The sequence below is a fragment of the Acromyrmex echinatior genome, chromosome 18 (assembly GCF_024713525.1).
Source record: "Acromyrmex echinatior isolate Ae372 chromosome 18, ASM2471352v2, whole genome shotgun sequence".
NCBI lineage: Eukaryota > Metazoa > Arthropoda > Insecta > Hymenoptera > Formicidae > Acromyrmex > Acromyrmex echinatior.
This window is the reverse complement of record NC_141869.1, coordinates 469,265-494,837: the sequence shown is the minus strand read 5'-3', so window position 1 is coordinate 494,837 and position 25,573 is coordinate 469,265. Positions and strand designations below refer to the sequence as shown.

General features: G+C 36.6%; 1 protein-coding gene and 1 long non-coding RNA gene across 3 annotated transcripts in view; both read left to right on the top strand.

Annotated features, from left to right (window-relative positions):
* LOC105150523 (uncharacterized) overlaps window positions 1–25,573 on the top strand; it is a 113,925-nt gene that overhangs the window by 63,105 nt on the left and 25,247 nt on the right. Inside the window, exons 2-3 of one of the 2 annotated variants that reach the window (XM_087415469.1) lie at window positions 4,926–4,990; window positions 5,558–5,601. The gene's annotated coding sequence lies outside the window, so the exon portion shown is untranslated. The remainder of the gene's footprint in view (window positions 1–4,925; window positions 4,991–5,557; window positions 5,602–25,573) is intronic. The other variant, XM_011063664.2, reaches the window with a different exon arrangement.
* LOC147906730 (uncharacterized) lies at window positions 9,166–23,899 on the top strand. The gene is made up of 2 exons (XR_015548106.1): window positions 9,166–16,440; window positions 17,899–23,899. It is a non-coding gene; the product is annotated as an uncharacterized LOC147906730 (long non-coding RNA).

Genomic DNA, 25,573 nt, shown 5'->3' with positions numbered 1-25,573 from the left:
AGGAAGCATTGCAAAGAATTATCGAACTTATTGTTGAATTTATTGGCTTCTGTTTCACGACGTGTACGCCTGAGTGTAGTCTAAGTCTGAGTCAGGCGTGTTTTAGAAAATGCTTTACTCTGCACAATTTTCTCTTCTTCGATAATTATTTATATCCTTAACAAGATCGATTGTCTCTTTCTCGGATAAACACTAGTGTATCATTCCGATCCTTCGGGATCGTAATCGTGAGTCCTTGCGACCGCTCGGAATCCTTTTTGCGGTCTCGACGCAACGGAGAGAGCTTGGATGAGAGAGGGAGAGAGAGAGAGAGAGAGGAAAGCTCGTAATTCTTCGAGCGACATCGCGAGACGTTTCATTAAGCTTTCACGCCGGTCTTAATTTATTAACGAGCCACCCGGTAAATAAATTATCCCTTCAGGCTAGCCGGGGGAGGGAGGGGAGGGGGAGGAGGGGGAAAGGGGGAAATTCGGCGGCTCGATTAATCGCCTGGTACGAACAATCGACGCGCTCGGACGTCGCGGCACGTTATTCCACGTGTCACCATTAATCAATCGCCAATTAATTATGGTAATTGACGGGCAGGAGGACCCGTTAATTCGTCGCCGCGATTATCGCGTAGAGATTAGCGCGATCCCTCTATCATTTTGATAGAAATGCAGTCGATTATGAAGTTCCCAGTGTTCCCAGTTCAAAGTGTATTGTCAAGACTGCCCTGTGAAGCTTCACTATTTATTGTACTTGATATATAAAGCGACAGATAAGCAAGATAATAAGACAAGAACAACATATAGGAAATATTACTCTCTAGGTAGGAAATTGCACCGCAATTATTTCTACGTTTCTCCGTTTCGAATTGCATAATGTAAATGGTTTGTTGCACTCTACACTGATGTTTCTGGAAAATTATTAATAGCTCATCTACCCGTATCTCTGATAAACTTTCTTTGTATATGACATGAGTGATAAATAAGAGAACCTTGTAATTAGTATTTTGTTCCGCATCTGATCATTTTGTTCTTACATCTGAAACAAATCAAATGATTAATGCAATGAAGAAAATTGATTTAACATTCTTGAATGCTTCTTTATTATACAAGTAATTTCCTTGTCATTTCAAAAATGAATAACAAAATAAACATTTGCTTTATTCTGCGAATATTGGTTTACTCTTAATAAATGTTAATTAACTAACATTTACTGCAAATTTGTTCTCCGATTATTAGTTTATTACGAAAATTATGCTTTTGCAAAATATTTTATTATTGTTATACACATCTATAATTACTATTTAACTTTGTTAATATGATTTGTGATGTAATTTTAATATAACTTTGACAATATGTTAGGCAACTTTGTCAATTTATTTTTTATTTGCAACGCTTATTAATAATCGTTACACGATTTGATGGAGAATATAAAATTATATATATATATATAGGAAATATGAATATGTCGAATGCAATATGAGTTTTAATTTCTTTAACGCCAAAAATTTATCAACCAAATGGATTTGTGCGCTATGCAATTACATTGATTAGTTGCGAATATCTGGCCGCTTTATCAACTGCGAATGCGCATGTAATCTTCATTTAAGTGACTTTGGTCCTTGGACAACTTTGAAAGAAAGTAACCGAAGGAGATTTTCCGGAGACCAGGCCGAAGAGTTCTTTTAATTAATTAATTAAGAGTTTATCTCTGAGCGCGCGTTGAGAGTTTATCGTTGTGATCTAATTAACAAACCTAAAGCCGTTCGCCCTTTCGGGATTTATTTATCAGAAAATATAAATGTTGATTCTCTCTCGGAGATTACTCGCCCATGAATTGAATTAATAAAGGAGGCTCTGTCTTCTTGGTCGACGCGATGTAAAACGCGTAATAACGGGAATATTAATTAATAGTTTACCTTGCCGCTACTAAATAAGTTTGCAGTCGCTGTAAACCAATTAACTGTGGCACAGAAATAAGCGCTGGCGCTCTTTGTATTTGCATTCCAAATGTGAAAACAGTTTTTGTCTCGATTATATATATAGAAATAACTTGAACAAAAAAACTCTATCTATATAGTATCTTCTTAAGAGAAACTGCATATCAATTTATTAAATAAGTACTTATTTAATATTGATTAGAAACATGTGTATTACGCATGTACAGTTTTAAATGTAATTTTATTGCCATAATTACTTGATTGTTTTCAATTTTTATTTTATTAGCTCTTTATTAGCTCTTTATCCATCTCGTTACCCTTTATTTTATTATTCATTCGTTCCTTTCAACTCTCACTCTATTATTTGAAGTGGAAAATATAAATACAATTTTATCAGTAATTTACTGTATAATTTAATGAAAAGACATTCTTTGCCAAGATTTGCCGATATATTTAGAAAAATTTATAATTATTTAAAAATTAAAAGATAGAAAGATTATTCTTGCGATTAGTCGCGTTATTATCGTGAGGTTGAAAAAGGTGACTGCTTTTTGTTCTTGCCGCTGAACCCAACTAGCGAATAATTAGTGAGATTAATTAGCGAAATGTGGGACGGATTGGCAGGTGCTCGCGACAGGATTACGTGCGGCGATTTAATCCGCTTCGACGGCATCATATCCCTTCTGCCGACGTGCGAAATGCAGTCTGACAATTGGCGGTCGTAAAAAAAAAAACTCGGTGGGTGCTTTCGAGTCGAGGATTATGAACAATACCGCAGCGATGGAAGGAGCATCCTGCTGGACAAAGGAGCGAGATCGCTCGATTCTTCCGAACGAAGCCGGTGATCCCCGTTGCTTCGTTTGCAATTATTTTTTTTTTCTTTCCCTTCCGTCCCTTTCCCTTCCCCGCTGTATAAATGGACGTCGCGATTAAACGGGCGGACGGGAATTGTTCGGACTCATCGCGGCCGAACAAAAGCCGCGTCTCGTATTTTTATTTTCACTCGATGCCCGGCACGTTGTTATCAGGTGGTGGCAGCGATGGCGGGTTCAGTTCGGCGACGCTATAGAAATGAGCTTGAGCGGTAACGAGAATGTGTAAAGTTGGGAGCTGCGTACCGCATCGTGAAATTTTGTGTAAACCTTTGTGTGAATCTTTTTCATAACTCTGTATTACATTTAATTGGAATTTTCCTTTTGATTTCGAAAAAGTAAAAAAAGATAGAAGCAAAACGATAAGGTTGTACGCTGAGGCAGAGGAAATTCATTAGCGAAGAAAATTATATAGAGCACGGATATATGAATTATTTATCTTCGTGAAATCGTGATTGTACGATTTTTTTTTGTTTTCTCAAGTTCTCAAATTCAACTAATTCGTGAGAATGTATAATATTTTCTAATTTTGAATATTAAATAACTATGTAATCGATTTAAATTTATGAATGCACAAATTATCTTCACGTTTTCTAATGCATTTCGTATAAATCCTTTACCTCGTCGACTTTATCATGCTTTTGAGAGATCCACGATTTGGGAACGAAATTAAGGTCAATGTAAAAATGGAACTCGATTCAGTTCCTTTCATCGTGCGACTCTCTCGCCTGGGCATAGAGTCACCCGCCTCGCTTATCTACTACGACTTAATCCTTGAGCGACGAGCTGTATTAATCATTAAAACCGACAGCCGCGTAGATACGAGGCTTTTAGCGATGAATGGCGTCGAGTCGACCTTAAATCTCAAATCGCTCGTAAGTATCGCCAGAAACTTGCAGACTGTGCGAGGCTTTTAACTGCCGCATCCCGCCTTTCTGGTTGAATACAGGACCCTCTGTTCACTGTACCTCGCTTCTCTCTCGCCCCCACTTCTCTTGATTCCCTTCTTCACCCCTTTCTTCACCCTTTCGCGCGATCGCGAGATCGGTGACTAACTCTGAACTGAAATACACCTGACCTCGATATCTCATTTCTTTCTCTACTCGATTTGCCATTTTGTTGCTAGCGGTAGCTAAAAGGGATTAAATTACAAAGAAACCGCGAGAGAAATCTGAATCTTCATCCTCTTAGCAAGAAATCACGAGCGAATGAGCATTAGCTTTGTTGCGCCTCGAGTCTTTCATGTGAAATCTGTTTATACATTATTGAAGATTATCTGCTTGTACATATAGTAGGAGAAAAACTGTTTTATAGTACAGCTCATTTAGACGGGTATTATAAAATAAAATTTAATATTTAGAATTTCTAAATATTAAGTTTGCATATTCTATCCAACACACTTATAGAAAAAAACAAAATATATTACATTATAAATTAAATAGAATGATTTCATTGGGGAAAACTTTTGCTCTCTAAAAAAAAAAAGATCAATGTTTGAGATAGAATATATTTCAAACTGGCTGAAGTGCTTACTAACAGTGATATAAACAAAGACTCGATTTCATTCGAAAACGGTGAGCTATTCCGAGAGACTCATTCTGATCGAAAGCGGGAAGTCGAATTCGCGGTATCATCTGATTGATGTGAAAGATTAAGCCGCGCCATGTATGTCAATATATCTATGCGATAGTTTAGTCATGGAATGAAGATAAGAAATAAATCACCAATTCCTCTGGATAATCTCTTTTTCTCTATTAAATATAAAATACAACATATATGATAACATAATTTAATTATAATTTAATTATAATTTAATCTTTTCATTTTAAAAAGTATAAAAAAATTGTTAAATATTGTATAAAATTTTATCTCTTAAAATCTTACTGCTATTAAATATATAATCTGTAATATGAGAGTTAAAACGTGGGTAAATTAATAACTTTCAGCTCTTTACTTACTAGACTTTTACAGACTAGACTCCCACCTTTCGCAACTCGCAAATCCAAACTTAAAACTTTAAAACAATCAGACGTGAAGGCATTCAGTAGTCGCTCCAAGTGTTTAAAATAAAGATGTACCTTGAGGTAGATGTTGGACAGAAATAAAATAATTGCTTTTCTGCACAGTGTACAGCATGACAAGAATATTCGATTCGGTGCGCTGTGAAGACTTAGGTCGGCAAGAGTCACAGGCAAGTATTACAGTTTATAAGCCCCGTTTCTCCGTGCCTCTAGTTAGCACAAAGCTTACAGAAGTTTGCAACAACTCGCTTAAATGGCGTCCTCGTAGCCAGCTAATTCTTTCGGTATCGGCTTATAGGTATTTCTTCCGTTCCTCGCCTCGTGACAGGGATCGCTTATTTCCGCCTGTTACTCTTCGTCAAGTTCGCGATACGCCTTGCACAAAGGATTAATGTCGCCGCGCGGTGATCCTATCGCCGGATATCCCGTTATTGTCGTAGCGTAACCTTCGATTTCTCTTCGTAAAGGAGTAAAGCAGTTGCTGCTGGTTTCGTTGCAGCGGCAACGTTTCGTAAATATTTTGCCAACGTAAAATTGTGTTATTATTCAAGCAGGAAGTTTATGGCAAGTGTACCCACCACACAAACGAGTATCGATCTAAATTGTTGCGATAATAATGTTTGTGCTCAGCGAGCATACTTAATTTAATTTTTACGATAATATGTTGCAATAATAATAATGAAAACAAACCGTACCACTCCAATTTTCTCCTCATTGTTCTCTTTTCGTTGTTGCAGATCGGTGGGCCAACGAGAAGATAAGGACCAGGCCATCCTTGAAGGTAAGGATCTCGTTCTTGTTTCAAGTCCTTTCAAGTCGAAATTCAAATTTCTAACTAACTCTGCAAGAGCTAGATATCTTGGTAAACTAGCAAGACTGCGCCGCATTGGAACTTGAAATTGCTATTGTTCTCCGGTCTTCACCGATTCTCGGCACACCGATTATTATAATTAATTATCGCTACGATGAAAATTCGCGTTCTGTCGACAATTCGCGTAAAGCGTGTACGTTCGGTGCGCAGCGCGAGAAATCGCATGAACGCACAGATCGCATTAGTTGATTCGCTCACTCACGAAAAGCTGCGAGGAACGACAAAAAGCCTGAGAATTAAGCTCGCGAGACGTGGAAACGCAAGCTTTGTGACATCGTCTGAAATGTTGATGTGAATGCGGATGCAACCTAGCACAATTTATTTCAACGTAGCTTTAATTTGAAATTTGCAAGGGCTTCTATAGCAAAAGTCGCAATGGTTGACAATAATCGTCGTAGCGTGAATAATCATTTGTTCTATAGTTTGCGTTGTCAGATAAGTCGATGAATACACTTCGGTTTGAATTTTTACGTAGAACGAAGAATCGGCATCTGTCAAGGAAAAAACGCGTTATTGAATACTACTCGAGATGTCCCAAGCGTATCAAAGATTGCTTGTTCGACCAAATAAAATTGGGTAAGAAAGATTAGAGTAGTTATTAATATAGAGACTTTTTGCTGGTTATCGACCCTTTTCATCTATTATGAACGTTGTTGTGCTAAATGTAATAGCGCTAGCTAACATTTTATTCGCGTCAGAAATAAGCATCGTCGCCATGATAATCTAACGAAATTTAATAGGATTAGACTGATTGCACTTGGACCGCGCTTTCTTCGGAATTGACAAATAATTTAATGATCTGCGAAGTCGCAGTCGATTTACATTCTTTGTCCCTAGTGTTCTGTGTTTTGTCTCTGATATATAAATGTAAAAAAATATTCAAATATTTGACAGTATTAGATTAACAAATTAATAGTCTGTGAAATAGTTAATAAATTACACTGAAAATATATATGTCCGAAGATCTTTAATTTGTAAAATCATTTTACGTTATACTTGATATATATTATCTATTTTTAATATCTATTTCCATATCTGTGTTAACACACCTGACCGTTAATCCAATTATTTCATAACCCGTAATTGTATACGAGGCGAAAACCGCACGAAAGTAATTATTATTAATTATATTTCAGTTATGTAGTAATTATAGTTCAGTTATATTTCAGTTATTTAAAATTGAAGCTCTTATTATTCAGATATCTGAAAAATTGAATGTCCTCAAACTCAAATATTATTTTTATACGTTTTAAATATATTATTTGCATTTGGTAATGTGTGCACAACTTTATTTAAATATGGGAATTTCAGTCAATCATCGAATATTTAGATACTAAACAGATGACAGCAAATTTGAATTAACAGATCATATTCAATAAATGAGATTATCTAATTCTAACTTTTATAATATTTATAAAACATATATATTAAATATCCGATTAAAATTATAATTGTCATGATGAAAGCTTGACGAAATATTTATATTCTCTTCAGCTACTAATCATTGTATTGTATCATCCATCATGTTATTTTCTTCCATACTGTCATCTTTTCGCGAAAAATGATACAGCTGATGCAATTCTTTAAATATTAAATTTTCTAATCTGATAAATATTTTTAAAATTGCAATAAACACAATTGCAATAAACACAATTTGTCTAATATTTCATTTGGAATAAACCAAATAAATCGTGTATGAAGAGGCAATCCTGCTCATGCGTTAATTCATACGAAACACGATCGTAGTATCTCTATATAAAATTCAATATTTCGATAATGTATTTTCAATTTGATATCGAAATTTATCAAGATATTTTAAAAGTGACTACATTGTTATATTTTAAATTATATATTATTACAATATATATTTCAAATTATATGTTTAGAAAAGAGAAAAATGATAGAGCGATGTTATATAGACAATTGTAGATAGCTAAACAATTTTATTTAGAACAACCATACATATGTGATAATATGTGGAGTACGAATAAAAGCCTCGTGATTTTTATTAAATTAAGACCATTTAAGTTATGGAGTCTGTCGACTTTTGATTCTGCCTAAAATGGAAACGCGATCGGGCACAGATACTCCGTATATCTGCACGTAATCCCTAAGTTACAAATTCTATTAAACGAGAGAATGGAAAAGCGACTGAAGGATTAAAATTACTGAGAGTCTTATTAAAAGAAGAGATTGCGCTCTCACGCTTTTTCCTCGATCAAATAATATGGCGGTTTGCTGAGAAAAACTTTTCGACTTTATCATATAATTTCTAATTAGATTAATCTTTTTGACGGATCTTGAAAAATTTTCATAGATATTTAAAACATTCGTATATTTACTATTTACTTTTATAAAGTAATTTAACGAGTTATTCAACATTCCCCAACAGTAAAATTTCTTGTTGTTAAAGTAAAACGTTGATTTAATTGCGATATGACGCGTGTGTAGCTACATCACTTGAGCATGACAAGTACATCTGCACGCAGTTTTTGCGCTTTGGTCCTGGCTTTAATTCGTGCATTCTCCTTTTTGTTACACTCGGTGGAGAAGCGACCCTTAATTACAGCTGACCGAGCGGCGATTAAACTCTGCTAATTGTCGACACCGATGACGCCGGACTCTGATAAGCGCTGCGCCACTTTGCGAGCCTGCATTGGTCCAGATACCATTCTACCCTTGCGTTTCATTTAGTCGCTAAATGGAATGTGCGTTTCTTTGATTAATAGGATAATATCTTTGAAAAAAAAAATAGACTAAAACTATTAGATTCCAATCTTTATCGTAAAAATACACGCACTTACCTTAAACCTCTACCGAATAGTATCTTTGAAGCTTATTGTATTTCTCATGAGAAATTTAACTGTGCGATTCAAGATATAGCGATATGACCCACGAAAGAAAGAGACCAGAAGAGACCGAGGGAGGGAAATATGATGGTGGGCATCATGGACGAGAGATAGCGTTATCAAAATTGCCTTCGGGAACTCCACTAATTTTAACTAACAGTGGAAATATCGCAAAACTTTTGAACAAGCCCTCTCGCCAAACAATTTATCTTTCTATCTCTACAGGAGATAGATAGAGAGAATCAGGTAGAGAGAGGGAGGGAGGGGGAGAGAGAGAGAGAGAGAGACGGAAGAGAATGAGAAAGTTGGAGGAAGAGAAGAGACGAGGGAAAGAAGAAGACAGTTTCGTGCGCCCTCGTCTGTATCCTCTTACTTATCCACTCGCTTTGCGGTTAGGTTGGATGGGATGGGATGGGATGGGATGGGATGGGATGGGGGACTTTAGTACACCTTTAAAGTACGATATAACTCTGGAAATTATAGCACGCCACTGGCGCAGTATGCTCGGCGTTGGCAACTTAATAAGCCGATAGGATACGATCTGTGCGCGCGGGGAGAGTGGAGAGTGGAGAGAGTGGAGAGAGTAAGCTCTCTCGCGCTAATTATTTGCGATTATGACTTCGCTGGCGAAGTGATCGCGCGTGTTGATACCTTACCCCGCCTGTTATAAATAGCCTTACGGCGACATTTTATTTCATCAGATAGTTTTTCGCCGGACATTAATCTCGTTTCGGTGTAATTTGTGGAAATACAGCCCTCCCTGTAAAATGTAAATAAATGTCTTGTACAATTATGTTAAAATCTTTTCGCGATAATATTACGAACCAACAAGTTTCTTGACCACTTTTTTGTTTCACAGTTATTAACGCTAACATCAATTCTGTTCATCTTTCATTTGTTTTATACAATGTAGTTAATATATCAAAATTATTAGATCATTATTTCTTATATGTGTATGATTATCTCGCAACTATAATTTCTGCCATTTATTCAACGTGTATCTAAACTTCCATAATTAGCTCGTTCGATTCCCGAGAAACTTAGCTATACGTCATTATTTTATTAGAATGTGCTACCTATCATCGTCGTATCGCGGAAGAGTGAAACTTTGAGTACCGTAATTACCAACTCGAATTTCCCGCAAGGAGCGATAAAAGGTTCGTCGAACTTTTTCTACCACATATAATATAGATCTCGATGTTACGTGTGCGCTGTAACACGGCGGGTTAACGTTTACCATTTTACCTTCGTCGTTTCGTCATCCTCCATAAGTGCATATCGTTGATATAAATGGCTAGTAGATATGAACCTGACGGGTTGCATTAACTACGCGCTATTAGAAACGCCTATTGAGTTTTGCGGCAGTTTATCGCGACCGTAACTAGACCGGCTTTATGCTTCGTTGATAAGCCCATGGGATGATGGCGCAAGTCATCTCCTTCCTGCATTATCGTCGCGACAGTTGGACCAACAGACGGAATCTCGTTTTCTCCTGACAATTTTCGTGACAAGTTGAAAGTGCGATATACATATATATAACAAATACACATACACTCTCTCTCTCTCTAAATTCTTTGGAGTAAAATCTCATTCTAAAGAGTGAAAACTGAACCAATCTTGAAAAAGAATGGCTCAATTTTTAAGAGATTTCACTCTAAAAGTTTTAAAATATTTTATATATACAAGGTAAACAAAGAAAGAATTGTTGAAGAATAGTATCTTGGCCACCCTGATTGCGTGATTTCTTTGATTATTTAGAAGACATCCACCTGCAACGAATTGAAATGTGATTTCAACTCGATGGATGTCTAGCTCATTATGATATAACTACTCGAGGCTAGATAAATATTATCCACGATCATGGATTGGACGTGGAGGAGTAGTACTTTGACCATTCCGATCATCTGATTTGACATCACTGGACTTTTTTGTGTGGGGGGGGTTCTGAAGCAGGAACCATTATTCGTCGCCATCAGTCAACACAAGAGAACAATTGAGAAATCGAATCGAGGCTGCAGTGCACCAAATATCGTCAGGTCAGTGTTTGACTGCAACACGAGTTGTCCGTGCAACGCTTGCATTGCTACAAAAGGCCAACATTTTGAACAATATCTATATTAAGCAAGTGAATAAATACAATATGAATAAGTAATGAGAAAGTACAAAAATGAAAACTATGTTTTATCGTTTTTGCGATTTTTGTTCTAAAATGAAGCAAAAATGAACATATTTTTTTAAGACTTTTTTTCTTAATTTATCGATTCTCTATACGTTCACGAAGTTTAAACATTTAAATTTGAGACATCCTGTATATATACATACATACATATATATATATATAAAACATGCATATATATAAAATACAAAGAAGCAAAGATTATTAATTGGATCGATAGACATTGTCTTTTGAGAACAATATAATTATATAGTTTAATACTTTTATAAGATATAATGTTTAACATAAGTTTTCGTATATTTTTTTGATTGAAAGCAAAAAACAACGTCAGTTGATTGAAAATGTAGCTATAAAATTTTAATTATTTATCTCACGCTGCACAAACGTAAACTATTAAAGATTAAAAGGTATTTTTCCAGTTGCATTCTGTTCGATCTAGCTGATTCAGCATTTGCCGTTTAGCACGTTGCTAAGAATGTTTTTTTACATTAGCAGTTGGAGTTTTTAGTAGCTTAAATTCGCGATTTAATTGAAAGCTCGCGTGGAATTCCACCTGCATACCTAAGCGATGCTCGTCGCTGAACTTTTTTAATCTGAGTAAAATGTTTACGAAGCGGTTTGTAAGCGGTTTTATGTCTATTTTTTTTGTTAGCGAAAGAGAGACGAGAGAAGAGGTATATCGAAAATGAGAAATAGAAATGGGAAGTGAAAAAGAGACAGAATGGCGATTGTGTCTTTTTTTTGATGACGGTAAACACCATGCAGCATTTCATGCAATCTAAAAATTTTTCGCTTGAATGAAGTGGAAATATTCGCGTATAGTGGTTAAAACGAACAGGAAACTGTCAGATATGTTGGCTTCCTCTGCGTTTTAGCGGAAACTCGGATTTATATTAAATCCTACTAGCGGCTTGTGTTGATTTTAGTATGGCCGCGGCCGACGTGGCGCGGCGGTCGTTCGGTTTGCCGTAGGAATTGCCTGAACTGAAAAAGCCAATTCGCTTGATTGCGGCTCCGAAAATGTCCGCTCGCGGTGGCCCGTCTCACAAAATTCGATCGACAGGCGACGAATGATGGTAGCTGCAAAAGTTTTATTAGATTATTTCACGCGAAACGTCACGTGGTTTTATCCGCTCATCCATTTTTGGCTCATCATAAACTAATTTAATTAGGCGAGGAATTGGATTATTGTCTCTCCTCCATATTTCCATATTGATAAAAAATAAACCAATAATGTTTCAAGTATACGTTTTATATATTATTATAACAATTTATCTGAACAATATTTGTCTGAATAATATTTACGATGATCAATATCGATGCGTGATATTTATAAATTGAGAGTTTGACGTGCTAGGATTTTATGCACATTTTTATCTTTCCGATCATATCGTTCACAGAAATCTGGAAATTGTTGGAAATTATTAATTTCGCTAAATTACATTTTGTTATTCATTAATGAACGGACACTGCCAACTTTGTAAAAAAGAATCCTTCCGCCAAAATGACTTTTTAAAATTTCTTGATGGTTTCTAAAAATTTTAATAGAAATCAATGGGAGGGGGACGCTCGTTCGCACGCATATTAATGTAATGCGCGCAGACACATTTTCTATAGCGAATCACTTTACATGTTGCCGATCGTAATCAATTTCTCTCGAGACCCACCGAGTTATTAATCGTCATTAGCAACGATCTTTCCTTCCTCTTCGCTTCTTTCGAAGAGGGAAAACTTGAGCTAGACCCTTCTCCGTAACCGTACTTGAAGGTAGCTAGAGCGTTTGTTGCGCTCCTCCCATCCGGATGTAGCTATCGATTTGCTTCTGATTGAAGAAAAATGGTGGCCACTCTGTCTCTCTCTCTCTCCGGAGATTGACTTCAGATCACACAAAGCATGAGAGTTCTCCTCCCTCTCTGCTTTTTTCGCTTTCCGCAGAATAACCTCCGTGTCTCTTTTTTCTCAGATAAGCGAAAGCCGCAATTAGTTGAAATCGTGACATTTGACGGTCGCGTCGTCATCAGTCGTTCGATTTCCCTCATATAATAATTGATGTAATTAAACTCGCGTTTGTCGCGAAGACGAAGAGAAAGTAATGTCACCGTATAAACGTCGATTGTACGTAATAGTTGCTTTTGAACGAATACGCTGTAAATTAGTGGTCACACGTAATGAGTAAGACGTATTGTACGTTTGCTCGATACTCGTTTGGTCTCGTTTGAAGCGAGCATTACGGTTGAAAGTTCCGTACAGTGTACGCGAAGTAAAGTAAGTGAAGGTAGTTACGAGATTCTTTAATAACAAGAGGAAGAGGAGTGAGGACGTTCCTCGGGGGAGGAAAACTTAATTAAGTGCTAGTGGTGGGCCGGAACTTTTTTGCGGCCGTGTAATAAAAGATTATGCTAACATAAGGTATACAGGGCTAACGAACGGCGAGTCTCTCACGTTGACTCTCCTGCGCGCGCCACTGCCGCTACCGCTTAGAGGAGAGCGAATTAAATTACATTGCCGCGGCCGTATATTTTTTCTCGGGACGCGGATTGAAATGTTCGTCTATATATCGCGTTTTTATATATATATATATGTGTGTGTGTGTGTCTATATATCGCGACTAACTCAGGCTGTTTATATCATGAAAGTTATTTTTTTCCGAGATGTAGGTAATTTAGGCCACCCTGCAGATTTATATTCTGCAGCTATGCTTCACGAGTGATTCTTTCATGAAGCTCCATTTGATTATTTGCCCTATGCGCGTTGTCTATTCTGTAAACAATTTTCCGTTTATTCTTTATCGACGAACTCTCTGAACTGGTACACACATTGCAATAAGTTGAAGTGAAACAAATATACGTTTGTTTCGCTCCAGTTCAGAGAGTTCACCGATAAAGAACAGACAGACGGGTTTACTTGCATCGTTTCAGCGAAGAATGAATGCATAATATATGCAGGCAAGAATATATAAAGAGCGCCGCGTAAAAGAAGAAAGATACTTTGCGATTCGAAAGGAAATATTATGTCGACGATATTCTGAAACTCTAATAGGAAATGAAAATTATTACATCAACACGAATTCTCGATTAACGATTTAACGATTGACAAATTGAGGTTGACTGTAGTAGCGATAACGACTTTGCATCTCAGATGAATTTATGTATCGGATTTTGACGTACGCATCCTCAGGTGAAATTACAGCGTTAAGAAGATCAGAACACCGGTGTGATAGCATCGAGGCGGATTATTATTATTCCATCGAGGATCGCATTATTATGCGGCGGGCGGGTCCACTCTCTCGACATTGCGTCGCATCGCGCAATGTTAGGTAATCCACGTTGCTCGGACGCTAGATCGCGATTCGCCATGCAGCCCGAAATTATGCGCGCTATCATTTCTGTGTCGGTGAATTAATGTAAACAGCCACGATATAATGCCCGAACGGCCGCCGAATAGCATCAATTATGTCGGCGCGCGTGTAAATAAGTGCCGAGCGCGCTACGAAAATTATTATAATATATCCACGCGACAAGCGCGTTTAATTGCGCGGCGCGTTTGTCGCATTCGTCAACTTATTATTAATCGCGGACCTCGACTAACGTTAATTATTCATATCCAGGTATTGTTTGACTGCGATATATATTTTCCGCGTGTTCGATCGCGCCGACCCAATTATGTTATTCAATTTGACATGTAAAGAGATTTCGAAAAGAAAGAGATATTTTTTACATTCAATATATATTTGATCTCAATAATGTCATAATTTTGAGAAATTTTGAATTAATATTAATGTAATAAAGAAAGACTATATCTTAAATTTTCTACAGCTACGTGATGTGTTGGAAAAGTTTTATGTAAAATTAAGTATGTTATTAAAACTTTGCACTCTTAAAAGAAATTTGTTGTAAAAATTAAACTTGATAAGAGTTTCGTAATCAAATATTGGGTTTATCATACTCTGTGAAAAAGATATATATTATAGTCGTAATAATATTGAAGTTACGAATATTAAATCCACTATATTGTTGTATTTGTGAATTTTAATTTTAAACGCAATAACTATTTTTATTCCAAAATTCAAATATTCCCATTTAGAATTTTCAAGGAGATTGACATTTTTACTTCTTTACTTTAAATACATTTTTTATGGATTTATTAGTAGCATCGGTAATATATCTATTAAACTGATTATTAATTTAATAATATCATTAAATTTTAATTTGGCATAAAAACTGTATTTCAAAATCGAACCAGTAATTGTTAAAAAATTACTCGCGTTATTCAAAAGCATAAAGGCATAAGCGAAATGTATTATAAAATTTGCAAAAAATTATTATTATATATACATAAGATTTGCCCACCTGGTGGTAAAAAATGTTAATATTTACTCATTAATCTTAATATCTGGACTACATTTCTTCTTATAACGGAAAATTTTCTAACGATATATCTCATTTTGAACAAGAACAAGATTTTTCCGATACTTCAACTGTAACCTGATAAAAAATACGTTGAAAAGTACATTAACTCTGTTACAGCTTTAATATTAAATTTCTCAAAATTATAATATGATAACGCATTTTCTAGAACAGAATTATATTCAGCGCAAGAAGAAAAATTGCAAGAAATGATTACTCTCGTTTTTTATTTTATAAAAAGGTTTTGTCTTCTTAACTGTAAATATGATGTCAATGTGCTTATTTTCCTACCACGAAGATTACATGTTCACCATAACCATCGCATCGTGCATTAGTCACAATTTCGTCTCTCGCGACCTTTATGCATTTTTCCTTCAATTACAAGAATTCTTTATCGCGAATGCTGGCGAAACTGTTCGCATCGCGTCTTTAATCGTCACAATATCATTGCCCCGCAATTGGCATCCGTTTCGTACGGCCATCGGGATTAATAATGCAAGCAGCCTTCGGCGTGCGGAATGGAAGTGGTCAGAGTCAGCGAGAGGCGGTGAGATGCTGCGAGCTGCGAGGTTTCCCATTTTCCAGAGAAACTCTCCAAAGTGCCCTGCTTTAACATGCATCTCGCGGCGTAAGTGCGGCCCACGTGAACGCTAAACTGCGTACGTGCGAGTGCTTTTCCGTCGCCCGGCCCAGGTCGACAACGAAAGTTTTCCCGCCCCCAGATCGAGCAACTTCGCGCACGGCCGATGCGGCGCATTAACGACTTGATTATCCGCGAACTGTCGTCGTTGCGTATCTAGGCAGCGCGCCGAGCTGCCTCCGGAGTTCGCGTTCGCGAATAGCGGCTGTGGCTCTTTGAATAAACCATGAGATCGCAACTTCACAATGCGCGCTAACTACTATATGATATTATACTATCGATTATACCAGCGATATTTTGCTCGCACAAGTGCCAGTTACGGCGTTGTTGCTTTAGTTATATCAGTCCGAGTATTATAATTTGCAGAAATATCGAGGGATTACAATTATTTTGATTTTTATAGAACGTATAATGAGTCCTCGGAGTGATATTCTGATCGATAGTCTTTCAACCGCGGGCGATTAGATCGCCCTCCTCGTCACGACGAGCGCCCGGCATATTTCAGAATGATGGATCTCGTGAAAATGGTAGTTGGGCCGACCCTTTTTCGTTACGGCAGCGAAAGAGATTGATACGATTACGTACAATTCGATCGGTACGATCCTGATAAAGTTTCAACCATTCGATTGACGCCTCGATTGGCAACTTGTCCGACGATAGCATATTCGCTTTTACTAAGTGAGTATTGTTCGCGATCGTCGCTCATTTAACGAATGCAGCAAATAAATTTATTAAGTCATTAAATAATTAGAATATAATAATAGAAGATAATATAATTAATTCTTAATACACGTCCTTTATCACACATGAATCATTCGTGTTCCGGGTTAATTTTCATTTAATTTTCATTATATGTACAAGTATACACAAATTATTAAGTAATTCTTTAAATATATTTTAACATCTTTAAAAAGTGTTTATAAAATTGTATGTACTTACAGAGAAAAGGTTTCTTTCAATCAAATAAATTTATGTATTGAAATAGTTCAACCAAATGGATTTAAATTAAGAATGTGATTACTTTTATTTAAATTAAATTTTTTTGACTAAACAAAATATGTTTCATTTAAAATTAAATTTGTTTCAATGAAACAAATGTAAATAGAGTTTATTCTCGCGTTCAAACAAATCTTTTTTTCTGTGTTAAAAATACATTGAAAGAAAAGATTGGTGTAACAATTTAGATAGTAAAATATGGCATAGCATTTTTAATCGACTGCAACAATCAGTTTTTGGTTGTAGCAGCAAATTTTTTAATTGCGTTAGCCTATCCGCAATGTCAGTATATGATTTTGATAGGCTAATGCATATTTTACTATCTAAATTGTTGCAGCAACCAATCGTTTCTTTCAGTGTACGAAAGGATAGAAATTATTTAGCCTGATGCTTCTTAATATTAAAAAAAAAAATGCTTAGGATACGAATAATCCAATCAGTACTAAGGAGATTGTAAGGGCATAAAACACATATATTGATATTTACGCTTTCAATAAACTACGTACATGTGAAAGTTGTAAATTCATACATTCTATTTTTATTGAGCAACACATTTTTATAGATTTTTTATTTTATTTGATATTAGTTTATTTATAAATAAAAATTTTAAAAATAATAACAAAAATCTAAATTTTTTATATAAATATTTTAAGTATTAAAAATACTTATACAAAGTTTCATTGAGATTCAATTAGTTTATAACAAATAAATATTTTGTTTATTTACCGAACAATTAATGTCTACATCTTAATGTAACTTTACATAAATATTTTTGAATTCATAAAGTACTTGTATAAAAAAATTGAGATTTTTATCATTATTTTATAATACATTTTCATATATTTTTATTAGAGTACAAATTAAAAAAACGTTACTTCTTATTGAAATAACTTTTGATCCATGGTCAACTGTCTTTAATTTTTTTATATTACTTTCAAATGCAATTAGAATAATTTGTAATTTTCCTCAAGTAATTCTTAACATATTGCATTTGCCTTACAACCTCCTTTCCAAAGAAAGTTTAGTGAAGCATAAAAATCAAATTCGCTTTTCACTCGTGTTGCATTAGTCTCGCGTATAATTTTCTCGTCGGTCGTCAATCTTGATTAACATCGATATCAAAGACGATTCGATTTCTAGAAAGGCTGCCATTGCCAAGAACACGCGGCGATTCAGGTCACTCGGCAAAGCTGCCTCGAGCCACTTGACTGACAATGCACCACTGCGCGTATTGTACCCGTACAAAAGATTTTTCACCATCTGGCAATTTTAAATCGGCGCAAGTCGCCGCGACGCTAATCGAACTTGTCAGGAACAATTACGTTTAATCGAAGGGATTCGTCAGTGGAAACTGTCAATTTACTGCGTCGATTACATACGAAATGTATGACTTAAACAAATGTCGATACGCATTAAATGTATTTCTGGAGATTTAACTTTGTAACTGAATTTCGATAATAACGAAAGGAGGAGGAATAGAAATACACAGAATTTCATCAAGCGGCAGGCGAGAGGGAACATGGATGAGCGTCTATTATCTTTATGGGAACAATAGGTAATAGGTATCCAGCCGACTAGAACAACCCTCTTGTTAACTATGGTACTCTCTCCGGAAGAGGCTTGACGCGGACGTTATTTCACCAGACGGCCAACGTTGTTTGTTGCGTCATCGACGGGAGGATTCCAGACAGAAGGATTTTCCTATTATCCATTCCTGTCTATCTATCGGTTACACAATGTTCCATTAATTTCGCGGCATCGAGTGCGCGGCTTCGACTGTCAACGATTTACTCGGGGCTTTTTACCATGTTATACGGCTATCTCATTAGTCTCTCGACAGAATGTTGTCGCGCAATCATGTTACTGTCAAACGTTGCAAAATCATTTATTTCTGAAATTTTTGCAAATGAAGGTATTTCAAATTCGAAGATGATATTAAGCATGTATCGCAAAAAAATTGGAAATACTCATTGAAATAAAAATCTCACCTATTACAAGTATTAAAAATTACAAGTACTAAAAATAAAAGAGAAAATACTTTGAAATACAAGAGTTTTTTTATTGTAAGGAGATTATACGTTGTGTGGTCTAAACATAGTAGATGATTGGATTATATTTGCATGACGAATATGTGTATTATCTGATTTGCGCATATATTAATTCGCGGTATATAAATATTCACACTGTAACTTCTCGCACGCATCGCGCCATATTCCTTCAATACCACTATTTGTATATATTTACTGATATTTAGCGAAGTTTTCTGACACTCAATTTTAATTTTAATTGTTATTTGTTTAAGAAATAATTATGTGTTATAACAAATGGCGATACATTTATAACGCCGAATACTTCTTATTATATGTACATGAGATACATACATTACATACGAGAAACCTTGCACATCCTAAAGAAAAGTATCAAATGAATTGATAAGGATAGTATCACTGATTGATCGAATCGCTTATCATTATTAAGTGTATATTCGTTGTATATTCGTATCTTATACTAATATAAAAAATTGGAAATTGAAACAAAAATCTCACGTAATTACAAGTACTAAAAATAAAAGAGAAAATGATACTTTGAAATCAAGAGTTTTTTATTGTAAGGAGATTATCCGTTGTATATACGGTTATCAGGTTCCGAGTACTGTACGGTTTGGGCCCGAAGGGCTCTGTGCGCTGGAGATTTCATATTTGAGATTGGAGACCGGCCGATTTCATTAAAAAAAAAGAGAGAGAAAAAGAAAAAAAGCGTAGGATTTAATTCGTATTTTGCACTGTTACAGATTTTCTTTTTGTTATTAATATTTGATACATATAGTATCAAATAACATTACTTTAAATACGAAGCACCACTACGTCTGAATGTTAAAATATTGAACTATTATATGTATTCATATAAATGAATTAATTTCAAAAATGATAATTGCGTGCCGATATGATTGTCGGACTTTCAACGCAATCAATCTGAAATATTAATAATCCCCCCCCAAATTTTCTGAAATTAATCTTAAAAAACTGTAATAAACTTATCGCAGAAAATATTGCCTCGGCCGGAAGTCGAACCCGGATCTCTTGCATTCCGTGCGAGCGTCCTAAGCCTTTAGACTATCGAGACCTTAACAATATTCTTCGCAATAACCGATATAGAGAGTTTCCAATCTTATAAAGTATCAACACAATTACAAACTTTTTTATTATTCATAAAACATAAATTGCGAACGTAATCATAGACTTTCTTATTATTTTCCATGTAATTTAAATATTGCATCATACACCGCGTTATACAAAACACAAAAGACAATAAGCGCTACAACATCTTTAACACAACATAATATTTGTGAAAACCAGCATCTTTCATACATCTCTTTTGTAATAGCTTTTCTATCTCTTCTTTTCTACATTACTCTTAGGGGCTTAGTTTACATCGTGAAAGTATTGGTACGCGTATTAAGTTTGATGCACACCATGTTTTAGTACGCTTACATCGAACGTACGAAAGGAAAAAGTAATACGAATTTAATTCATGTCGAGTGCATCCTAGTGGTGGTATTTTCAATAGCAATTTGCTTAAGTTCATTCCTATTTTGCAGATGGAGTTGAAATTTTTCAATTTTAATTTTGTCTGTTGGGTCGTTTTAAAAAAACCTTTTTTTCTCTATATTTTCAACTAATGATTGGAAAATATCAGCATGTTTGTTTTTTTCCCGTCCATTGATAAAATAATCTGCTTCTCTGTACATAATTCAAAAAATGTTCGTATTTTTCTTCTTCCCAATTTAATCCTTTTTTACAAGACATTTTAATATATGTATATGTATAATATAATACTGTTTGAGAGAGATCAACGATTAATGATATAATACTAATTTTGATGCTTTACATGCTAGATGTTCTCCAATATTTACTTCGTCATTTGTATCATTTGATACGCGTATTAGTTTAGTACGATATTCCTGTTTGATACGCTCGTACCAAAATGATACGACAGCGTTTATATCGTTCGTATTAAATATTTAGTACTAATTTGATACAGATATAGTACCTGATACACGTATCAAATACACGATGTAAACTAGGTCATAGTAGTTTAGTAAAAATATTTTAAAATAAACATTCTGAACGAAAAACCGTAATAATTATATATAATAACATCGCGGGTATCACTGGCTAGTGCATTTAATAAATACTTGACGCGAAAGACTGAAGATTTTTCCCATCTGCTGAAGAATTGAAAGTTCCGAAAACTAGAGTCTTTAGTCGAAATCTGGACATCCAGCAATCGTGGTTAATGTGGTATAAATATACTAGATGATTAGATTATATCTAGAAAAACATGTATTAATGTGTAATTTGAAATGCCATTTCCATTTAGAAACTAATATATCTCGAATTTAGAGGCACTGCATGATACTCGTTTAAGAATGTAACGTCACAAGCTCAAAATCTCATCCTTTCGAACTCACGACGCGAATATATATAGACAGCTACGAATTGCTGTCGGAATGTCTGACTCGCGCGTGTCGCTTGCGATTTGCCAGGACTAATTGCTAGTGAGAGATCCTTGTACATCTGTCACAAAGTATATCCAACATAGGCATTACAAAGTCGGACAGGTGTCGTTACTCACAGTAGCAAAACCAACGGAAAGCAACGGTCCGCTGAGAGAAAAGGACGAAAACGGGAGCAAGAGAAGGATGAGGGGAAAAAGAATAGAATGGGTAGAGTACCTACTCCCATTTATTTCGGTCACGAAGGACGCGTGCTCGCACGCGTGCGCGATTTTGCGTTAGTTAGTTAGCGTTCCTTTTTCGCGGCGCGCTGTAACCGTTGTATTTTTGGAACATCGAGGATCCGATCAAACTGACAAAAATTCGACGAACAAAAGACTTGAATTGTCCCGCCGCGCAATTGTTCTTGCGCACAGCTATTTTTATTACATTGTTTGTATCGGACAAAAATCCCGTCCTTTTTCCACTGCAATAATATGGATTGTTTAATTGGGATTAAAAATGGGTTTAAAATTTTTAAATTAGGTTTAATTATTAGTTCATTTCTGCAAAATTTCTCTTGCTGTGAATTTTAGCAATTCATTGTTAAGTAATACTTACATTACGCTTTCGCGAATTTTATGTCCATTTACCAGATCGTATAATAGCTGCAATATTTAATTGATATTTAATCTGTTCCGCGAATTTCTGCTATATATTAATCATCCTATTAATTAGCGTGAAATTCCCTTTATCGAAAAATTACCGTGAAATCTAGTAATTTATTGCTTATTACGTGTACGCGAGAATGCTTTTTCCAGGTCGCGACGCGGTAGTTTAATTCGTTTAACGAATTACATAAGCTCGAATATCTATTTAATAGATATTAATCGCTGTGTTAAATTTTGATATCTTTTTTTTTTCTGCTAATATTAAATTACATTTCGCGGTGCGGATCAACTTTCGTTTTTTATAAATAAATGTAGCTTTGTGTGCTTATCGTATTTTAAAAGAATTTTAAAAGACCTTGCGTCCAATCGTCAAAGTGAAAATTTGTTTTCGCGTAAAGCACAAATACGACGGTAACCAAGGTTTGTATCCCATTCCTCTCCTCTTCTCCGATCTTTGCATGTTGCACATTCGACCCGATGCGTTATTGAATTCGGCAGGACGCTTTTCGCCGAGGATATACACGATATACACACAGAGCGCGCGTGTCCTTTTCAGAACACCGCGTGCACTCGCGGCTCTATATCGAGTTTCCCCGACGCGGCGTGGAATTTTTCCAAGTATAATGCCGTAAAAATACAGCAGCAAGCGACGTTGACAAAGTCATGAATAATGCAGCGGCTCTCGCGAAGGGATGGGGTTGAGGGGGAAGAAAAGGAGAAATGAGTAACAGACAGCGGCGCGGTGGCGGGAAAGTTCCTCCACCTTCCACTTTCTTCGGGGTCTTCCCTCGTCGCATTTTCTCCCGCCTTCTTTTTTTCCTCACTGCTCCCTCTTCACTGCGCCCTCTTCACGTGCGTTTTTTCCCTTTTCGTCCGTTCTACGGAGGGACTTTCCTCCAACCTCCAACCTTCAACCTCCAACTCTAGTCTCCTTTTCGCTGCGACGCGATGCGACGCGACGGACAGAGTCGTCTGCGTAGGTCCACCGCCACCCTTTTCTCACCACTCGCTTACTCGTCCTGCGGCTTGAAGAGGGATGACAAGAGAGGATGACGCGAAGAGGAAGACAAGACGTCGACTGAAAAGCAGGGTAGAAAAAGGGACGCAAAAGTATCCCGAAGGTGAAGTGGCGGTGGTGTGGTCTTCTACTATACTTGTGGTACTTTCTTCAAGAATGAGCGGGCCGGAAAACGAAACCACGACGATGAAAACGAGAAGGACGATGAAGACGAAAAGGAAGACCACGAAAAGGAGCAGCCGTTAATGCGGTTATCGGTGAGCCTGCAGGCGATTTGTCTCTGCTCGAACGAGTCGGCGACGAGTCGGCGAAGACATAGGCAACGACGACGCGGCTTCGCGTTTCGTGATGCCGTCTCATATTTCTTCTTCACAACGCTGGACGTGTTTCAAGGGACACTACTGTTTTTATCTTATTATAGTGACGACGCGCGGCCGGATGGGATTGGAGAGTAGCGAATAGGATTAACGTTAAAAACACCTGTCTCGACGAAAATGTAGTGAGTGAACGCGATGGGAAAAACTTTTCGCTTGTTGCGACGGCGAAAAGTTTCTCACTAGCAATTATCATGAAATTATTAATTATTATTAATTACACTTTAGCGCGCGCTTTTTTTGAGCAAATCGCAATAAGGAACCACACCTCTTCCATTTCACATAACATTATTATGGCCACTACATATTCGCCATTTCTTATTCCTGCCGTTGTTGTTTTCTCACGTCGAGCACGACGTTTCGGTAAATATTCGACGACGTGATTTCCACTCGCGCTCGTACAACGAATTCGTAGTTGTGGAGAATCGACGATGCGAACTGCGTCTTTGAGAAACTCGCAATGTCTGCAACGTTTGCCATTTCGATTGTATTTCTATTTGTCGTGCTGCATTCAGGATGGTGCTTTTCTCGCTTGATGATATCTCAATATTCTTTTCGTTCTTTATACCTTATCTGACAAAAATTCGTTTTGGTAAAAATCATTTTAATAATATTGAAAATATCGATGCATCGCAGCGTTAACTGAAAAAACGCATTTTTGTTTTCGTAATTTATTAAAAGGTTAAAATTATTAAAAGGTCAAAGTGCAACGACTTGCGTATTTCTGTCGATATAACGCACGATATGCATATCAACGGAATCAATATTTATTATTCGTACATGAATACACCATGCGGTCAAACAAACTTAATTAAACGCTAATTAAATTTGACTGCGCTTATCGCGGTGACAATAAACTCAGCCGACGAGATGGTGCATAACAACGAAATGAAAAACGCTCAATGGCGCGATTCTCGCGATTCGATTTCCGTTTAATTACAGCGGTATCGATCTCTCTCTCTCTCTCTCTCTCTCTCTCTCTCTCCCCCTCCCTCCCTCCGAGAAAGAAACCAAGATGCGCCCGCTTATCAAACTTTATCGTCACTCTCCGGTTTTCGTCTCGCGCGGCAATGAGATCTCACGATCGATCCCCGTTTTGTCCCGGCGGAACAAATACGTCGGCGCCGGAGTTCGCCGGAAGTTTCGACGTAGAGATTGTAGATGGGTCTCTGACAAGGAAGGAAGTTTGCGAGCTGGGAGGGGAAAATCGAATCAAGCTGCTAATTTTTGAATCACGCTGCATTTCCGTAAGCGGAAACACTCGCGTTTACGTCGGTCGTAATCGATGTAAATTCTTACACGAGCGCTTTTGTGCGTGCAAGAAGAGAGTATAAAATGACATCTCTCTATCGAATAATTCATTCAGTCGCTCGTGCGAATATTTTCAAGAAAATGAGATTTCTATCACAACCTAACGTCAACAGGTGATATGATATTAACTTTTGAGATGTAAAGCATTTCTATCGACTCTCTCCCGTACGATTTTATTATCTACGAAATATCTAGCGAAATGTCATTTCCGCGCATGTCGAGAAACATTCGGTGTTTCGGTAGTAGTTTAGGTATCTCCCTTGTCCTCGGTGAACCGACAACGATCGTACCCGGCGATCGCTATTGTCCGACACATAACTGTCGGGGAACGGCGAGTTGTGCCATCAGCAATTGTCGGAAGTCGAGCGAGCAACCAAGTTTAGGTGAACGTAGAAACTCTTCGAATCGATTGTCGATGTCGTCACGGGAACAAATACGAGAAACTTCACGAGACACCGAGCCAAAGTGTCAGAGGGAAAGGAATCGAATTAAATGGATATGTTGAGGGAACAGGCGCAAGGAAGAAGGAAGAAGGGAGAGGAGATATTACTGTTCGTTTCGTCTCCCTTTAATCGTCCACAGCTCGTGACTATTTAGTTAATGCGGAAAACGTGCCTCATCCGCTCCATTTAGGGTCACCAACTACATTCGTTTAATATGCAAACCGATTCGACACCGAAGTTCGTCGGGTCAAGTGGATTATCCAGCCATCTTCACCACTGCATCTATTTTCTGTGAGCCGTTTGTATAATTGTGGTGTCCTGTAAGGTACGAACATCGACGATTATTGAGTCTCAAATGAAATTTCTGTCTACAGTCATGCTAAAAATATTAAGGCAGCACGTTACTCAATTAATTCTGTCAAGTTTTGAGATGCTATTTCTCGTCTCTTCGATTTAAATTCATTTCAAATCAATCTCAATTAACCTAAAATTTTTTTCTCACC